This window comes from Carica papaya, chromosome 8, assembly GCF_054855325.1.
Source record: "Carica papaya isolate Zhongbai chromosome 8, ASM5485532v1, whole genome shotgun sequence".
Taxonomy (NCBI): domain Eukaryota; kingdom Viridiplantae; phylum Streptophyta; class Magnoliopsida; order Brassicales; family Caricaceae; genus Carica; species Carica papaya.
In genome coordinates this window covers 28,434,498-28,442,455 of record NC_142316.1, presented here as the reverse complement: position 1 = coordinate 28,442,455, position 7,958 = coordinate 28,434,498, and the positions used below count along the sequence as shown (strand labels likewise).

Here is a 7,958-nt window from a genome sequence, read left to right as displayed (position 1 = left end):
TTACGGGACTCAGGCATTCATTTGAGCTTATTATACAGGTTCCCATGCCAAGTGAATCTCTCTCAAATTTCTCCAAGTAGATTTTTACGTGGAACATATGAATGCTTAAGTTTATACAGCTCCCCATATCATGTAAAGATGGGGCATATTATTTCCACAAGGTATTTTGTAACTAAACATAAAGCAAATCATTATTTGTTACCCAGAGCGCCGGGGCACCCTTGTTCGGTAAAGCCAGCTGCAACATTGATCCAGACTTCATTCAAACGCCCAGTAAGGCGATGTGGTGAAGTGTACTGCGCAATAGAGTAAAGCGTTGTGGTGCTCCCATTTTGAACTCCTTTTTCCTTTTCACTGAAGTGTGCGTGTCTTCCTATACTCAAAGCAAGAGCTTTTACTTGTTGATCTACATTATCGTCCTTGGCAAACCCTGTAAACTTCCTTACTGCCACACACTGTTTCTTCCATGTCTCAACCTGCAAATTCAGTTCTGGAGACGGCTGAGGAGGGACATTCCCATACTTGGCAGGCACATAATACCTTACCAAATATTCAAACCAGTGTGATGATTGCTTAACGCTGGAGCTGTCATTGGAAGTCCAGTAGAGTTGAGGTTGTCTCCATGGATATATTGATACAACCTGCAGATAGATGGTATAGTTTGTTCCACTGTCATGGAATTAATATATAATTTTAATTTCCTCAGCAACCAAACATGGGTGTAAGGAGAAAAAGCAGGTCATACCTGTGAAAGCCATCTTTGGTCGACTTCTCAAAGGAAGTTCCTTGCACAAGAGCAGTCATCCACCAGGATTCTTTGTAGAGTCTGACCTCAAAGTCTGGTTCTGATTGTAGTAGAGTGTATTCTGGCGGTTCAGCTACTGCGTCACCCAATCTCACTGAATATGATATTGCCGTTATTATTACAAACAGAAAGAAAACCGAGCTCTTCATTTTCTTACACTTGCTATAGATCACTAAAGATTTATTGAAGAAGCAAGAGCCTCTGCTCTGGCCTATATAGCCAACTTAGTCTCCTAAAAGTCATGTCTTTTCTTTCCAAGTTATAATACTTTTTCAATTATTCAGTCAAGTTTTGTCCACTAACATCTTTCTTTTCCCTTAAAAGAGAAAGCCATGTGGCAATTGACAAGATACTTCATGTTTACTGCTCCCACTCTGAATGATTCTTTTAGTTTATTTTGATTTGAATTTTTGATGCCATGGCAGATATAAATAAATCCTTTACAAATTAGATCACGTCACCTCCACTTTGCTGCAGAAAATAATGCGAAAAAGATCTCGTACCCATGAATAATCTCTCAAGTATAATTAACTTGTATCGAAGGAATTAAGAAAATTTGTACGACATAAGAAATCCATTAGAGAAAAAAAAAACAAAGGACCCCCCACCACTTAAACTTTTGCTGAAAATAAACCAAGAAAAATCCCCCTTGAAAAGAAAAGAGAGGGACACAAGATTTTGCATGAGATCACCAATTACTTCGGAGAGCAATCATTCGTCTAATTTAATTCACAGGTGAACAAAATTTGTAAATTAGATAGGAAGAAACCAAGCTGAACTTACTTTAAATTTAAATTCCATAAATTATGACTCTAAAATTTGAATAGAAATAATTTAATAATTATGCATTTTTAAGAGAGAAAAAGGATGCAAAAACTATTTATATATTAACATGTTGGAAGTTAATGGGTTCCTCCATCTCAGCAAATTCAAAACAAGCGGCAGCATCTTGTTTTTTTTTTTTGTCATTTTCTACCTTTTGAGAAGGTTGTTCATATATTAATTGTGGATGGGTAAGCAATTAATTTGAAAATATTGGCTTTCTATATTTCATAAAGGCATGCGTTTGATGTTTAGTTTTATAAATTAAAATTTTATTTTAAAACATTTACAAATTTTACTTTACATTTTTTTTTTTTTACAATTTTTAATTTAAAATCACGTAATATACAATTTAAAATTAATAAAGTTTTAGTTCTTTGACCATTCTACACTAACTTAAATCATTTTAACCTAATAATAATTTTCCGATTGTAGCTCTTAATTAATTTGGTTAATCATAAATATTATATTAATGTTTTTATTATTTTTAAATATTTAAATTTATTTACTTCAAAAAAAAAAATATTTGTATTAGTACAATGTCTGTTAAATACTATCAACACTATTAATAGATTTATTACATGACAGTGCTGTCAAATACGTAATTAATTTTTAATTAATTAAGTTCTTATGTTTGTTTAATATGTATAAAAAGCTTGACCATCATCAATGGTGAGTCCGCAACTTGAGAACCACGAGTGGTGACCTTAGAGAGGGATTCGTTAAAAACATAATCAACTCCAAATACTATTTTCTTTTTGGCAGAAGAAATATTTAATTTTTTTTTTAATTATGATACTCACGTCATATTAAAAATACAATATAATAATTTTTTTATAAATTGGGAATAAAAAGCCACCAATTCATGAATGGTAAGATGTTAGGCCCAGGCCCGATTGTAATGGGCCTCATGGATGGTCCGTTTGGTATTAAAAAAACAAAAAAAAAAAATACAAACAATTTTAAAGACCGTCTTGGGGCAAATGGCATCTGTTGGAAATAATAATCAAAAGTTTTTTGAGTATGATGAAGCTTAATGTAAATTGATGGAATTGGAACATATGAATGTGATTAATCATCATGTGTCTTCTCCATACCAAGCAATGCAAAAGGACATTTCGCCCCCTTCAAATTATATATGTACTTAGTTTGCACTACATCATCATCATCATCATGCATCAGTAAAATGGTATGGTTGGCCCATGTAAACCCATCATGACATGATGCGATTCAGCATGCTTACAACCATCACAAACCCTCAACGCCACCCTCCAAAAGAAAAAAGAAACAGAAGAAGACAATGCCACCCTCCTAAATCATGGTTTACAATTTTAGAGCCCAAATTAAATAATAATAATAATAATAATGGATATATATATATATATATGTGTGTGTGTGTACATAAAGCTTTAAAATGAATTGCTGCAATTAATTAATATTGCGCGTCTGTTTGCCAAAAATCTTTTTAACAAGCATATGAAAGTTTTTTATTGGTTTGTATATATATGTATAAGCCTCTTAAAACTAGGAAAGCTGAGCCTGCAGAGCTTAGACAAAATGATTGCTCTAACACCGCAGTTCCATGCTAGAAAGCCTTCTTTTTCACCTTTCAAGAGACTTTTGTATTTAAATATTCAAACACACACTTTGAGAAAAAAGCAAACCGTATACATGATCCATACACCATACACACGTGTATACATATGTATATACATGTGTGTGTGTGTGTATGTATGGCGTATGTATGTAAATGTGTAGATAGAGGAGAAAGGTATATATATATATATATATATAAAAATATGATATGATTTGAAGTGATAAACTAGGAGTACCCTTCTTTTCTTCTCTCATGATTCTATTCTCTCTTCTTTTGATGTGGGTCTTATAATTCATTCCCCCTTTATTATTATTCCCACTTTTTAACTGCTTACCCTTCCAATTCCAAAGATGCTTTGATCCCATTCTTCCATTTTACAATCACTATTCACCCAACACTTTTTCCTTGGGTTTTCTTGCCAACTTGATCAACTACACGGAATATAATATGTTGAGCCACATCACATATTATAATTAATATTTCTTAATATATATTTGATGAACTGTACATACATATACATACATATATATACATACGCCATAAGTAACGATAATACATAATTAACAATGTGTAATATATCTTAATGTGTTGTTACGTCATTCATTTAAATGGCATGACATAATACTTTATTCCTAGCTAATTAGTAAGGAGGATGTTTATAGATTTATGTTAATAAGTATATATATTAAACGTGTGGAGTTGCGTGTAGGGTTTGAAGGCATGATCTCGTCTGACTAAAATCAGAAGCTGCTCCTAAACAAAATCATGGATTTCAAAACTAATCTCATCATTACCCACCTTAATTCACAACCCACTAATTAATTACTCTCTTCCAGAATCTGCTTACCTCAGTACTAGGTTTCCTAATTGGAATTATTTTATGTTTGTACCCTAAAAAGCTAAACTTTGCTTCTTATCTCAACTCATCACAATTTGCACTTCTAGAAAATTAAAATAAAATATATATAAATGTAAAAAATTAAGTTATCAATATAATCTCTGAATGTGTTTGATTTAATTAAATTATATTGGAGGGCATGCAGTAAAAATGAAAGAAGTCGGTCAGTTTGAAGTTGTAAAAGTGAGGATGAAAAGTGGGGTAGCTGGTCAATTTGGATCCCACCATTCAGATTTTAGGTCCATGAGCATCAAACCATATAATATATGTATGTGTACATGTCTCACATGTTGATGCCGACAGAAAAAGAAGGAAGCAGCCATGGACATTTCTCTTCTCTGGTAATTAAGAATAATATATATATATATACACATCTTTATGTATGGGGGTGACCAAATAGTAAAATGAAATAGTGATAGTTACCAGCACAAATAAATCCTGGTGAAGTGACATTCAAATCATCTTCTTAGAGTCAATGCAACCCAAATGTGCATTTTTGCAAGTCAAAAAGGCACACTTCTCGAGTGTCCAACTTACATATTGTGCAACAAAACCCCACTTTCTAAATTCCTATCAAATTTGGGGACACCATCATTGCATTTCAATACCACACCCAGTAATTTACTTCTATATATATATACACATTTATGAACCAATATTATGTGAACAAACACACACACATAATTTAACATAATTAGAGACCATTACTGTAGTTGATAAGTTCAGCTTTTGTTAGGTCACATTCCAATCACAAAACTAATTTAAAACAAACATACAGAAATAACTATAATTTTCACTTAATTAACTCTGGTAGTCAGTCATCCAATTCTATAATTTCATATGTCTTAGGGTTAAGAATTAAAGTATATATATATATGTAATGGGTTGATTAGTAGACGATTAATTAATTATGTTTTAAAGACATTTGTAGTGGAATATAAGAATTTGATATGTCGATGAGATGAAAAGTGAAACACTGAATTCATTAACGAAGATTCATTCCATGAATGGTAATTTCTTCCAACCCCAAAAAGGGGAATCCTCCTCCAACTCCAACCTCAACATTTCCCTTTACCCTATCAACTAATTGATTAAATAAAATATTTAATTACCGCAAAGGAAATGTCTCTCACTTTATTATTATTATTATTATTATTATTTTTTAATCAATTAATTCATTAGCTATGACAATTAAAACTGCCTGCACTTGTTTAAGATGGTTAATTAATTTTTTGAGACCTAATTAATTAATTAATTGACTTAAGATATACAGTTTATCATTATAATTTTCATGTTGGAAATAGAGATACTAGTTATGTGGAGTAAAAAAAAAAAAAAAAAAGTAATAATAAGTAAATATAGGCTAAATGATGTTTATATATATATATGTATGTATGTATGTAATGCATTAGGGATTATTTTGTAAAATTAAATAATTAGAGCTTCAAATAGCAAATGAATTTAGACATTTTATATAATTAGCAAAATTCATTTTATACAATTATTCGTGCCGTATTTTGCTTGTTACAGACCTCATTGAAGGCTGGTAGTTGAGTTTCCCTACGCGTAATACTTTTAATTTGAGTCTATTACACATCTACATACACATATGATTAAATTCTTCTCACATTTATTTTTAGTACAAAATTATTTAAAAATTTAATAATCAGCAATAATAAAACCATATTTAATTTCTTTTTGTTTTTCATTAGTCTCAATACATCCTTTTTTTTTAAAAAAAAAGAAAATACTAATTAATTGAATATATATCTATATTATTTCATACTTATCAATCATTTTTATGAGATAATTTATAATTTTTTTATCAGTAAAAATTATAAATTCAGATTGGATCTTATTAAATATAATGCTTAAAAATTTTATGTTTAGATTTCAAGGATTAGACCTTAAAGTACGATAGTTAATGCTTTCAATTGCTCACTTCTCTCAACTACCTTCCTTAATTAACACATTTATTGCATTTGCTCAATTTAAATATTTCTCTTCAATTCTGATTTAATAATTTTATACTAAATTTATATTTCTATCGGATTATTAATTATTATTACAGAATAATTTTCATCCATCGCATGCATATACTATTATATTATTGGGTATCCCTCAGGACCACAAAATTTAATTATATTAATTAATATCATCCATGCATTAATGCCTTATATTAGCAACAAATAGTCTACATTAAAAGTACAAAATTTTTAATTAAGAAAAGAAATGTTGCTAGTTTTTTTTAATGGTACTTTTTAAGGAAATACCGAGGGGTAGGGGTCGGAAACGACAAAAGATATTTATCAGGGGTGTAAATGTAATAATAGAAAGTTTAAATTACTTTATGATTTAAATTAAATTAAAATAAAATTAAGTGATAAGATGCAGGCATCATTATGGGCAACCTTATGGATACTTTAGTCCCACTTTTTTTAATTAAATAATTTTTATATATACCGTATAAAATCTAATTGGATTATTATAAATTATAAAATAATCAGCTTCGATAATAAATTATTTAAATTAAATTAAAAAAAATGTACGATGTTATCCTTTTTTTAATTATTTACAAACACAAAATCCATATATCTATTTTTCATTTGTACATTTTCTATCCAGAAGAAGAAGTGAATATAAATACTTTCCTGAATATGATGGTAGAGACTGGACAAGTGGACTGGAGAAGCTCCTGGTGTGAAGTGATGTCACTTATCTCTGACCATGACATCATAATTACGATTTAACAGTCTTATTTTTATATATTTTCTCGTGTTAAAAATTGTGTAATTAATTGGCAACTTTGAGAGATTATGGTATGTTTTTATATTAATGATAACAAAATAATCTAAAAAGGAAATTATATAGTATGTTCAGGAAAATATAATTAAAATAAATTCGTATTTTTAAATTAAAATAATATAAACTTTGTTAATCATAAAATTTATATGTAACTATAATTGTCAAAATTTATAAAAGGGTGCAATATTCTAGAAAATATATTTCTTTAGTATTAGAGATTCTATAAGTATGTGAGACATAATTAGTATATATATGTATATATATTTTGGAAATGGAGACATAATTAATATATTAATCTAAGAATTAAGCATCATATTTTATTACAACACAAGAGGTAGGTTTTTTTTTTTTAAAGAAAAATGAAGAAACGTAAGAGGCAATTGAAAGGATATCTGATATCCATGGTTTTTTTAACGAATAAAATGAGGGAGATTACTATCTTACCCTTTCATTTTGAAATAATTAATTCAAACTATAATTATTTTCTTATGTCCATTCAACTCTTAAAAAATATGTTATTTATTTAAGAAAATATATATTAATCCAAAAGGAAACTTAATGAAATAAAATAATTTAATCGAGTAAATATTCAAAATTTGGAAATAAAATTTACGAATTAACTCGAATCTTATTTAAATATTGATAACGAAACATTAAACCAATAGCTGTTAATGATATTAATAGACGTGTTTAGTGGTAACGGAGGATTAAAAGGTTAGCTAGAAAAATCAAAATTGAGCCACCCAAAATATTATGCTTAATGAATATGCATATGCATGTATAAGCATGCAGCTGGAGGTGCACCTGTACCAACACATTATTAATCCTACACGACAAAAAAAAAAAAAAAAAAAAGAAAAAATTGCTTCACCTTCACTTGTGGAATACGACAGCGTAGAAAAGATGCAGTAGTTTCATGACAACTCCTTGTCGCAAATTAAGACCAGTGATAACGTTGATTTCTTGTTCGCGTTTGACTGTCTCAAAAATCGAACAGCTCTGAATTCATACCTTGCGTAATTACTCTGGTG

General features: G+C 29.5%; 1 pseudogene across 1 annotated transcript; it reads right to left on the bottom strand.

Moving 5' to 3' along the window:
• Positions 1 to 39: 39 nt before the first annotated feature.
• LOC110813118 (uncharacterized) lies at positions 40 to 1,064 on the bottom strand (annotated as a pseudogene). The gene is made up of 2 exons (XR_015814089.1): positions 746 to 1,064; positions 40 to 641 (listed from the first exon to the last, which is right to left on the bottom strand). The product of XR_015814089.1 is annotated as an uncharacterized LOC110813118 (transcript).
• Between the last annotated feature and the right edge of the window lie 6,894 nt (positions 1,065 to 7,958).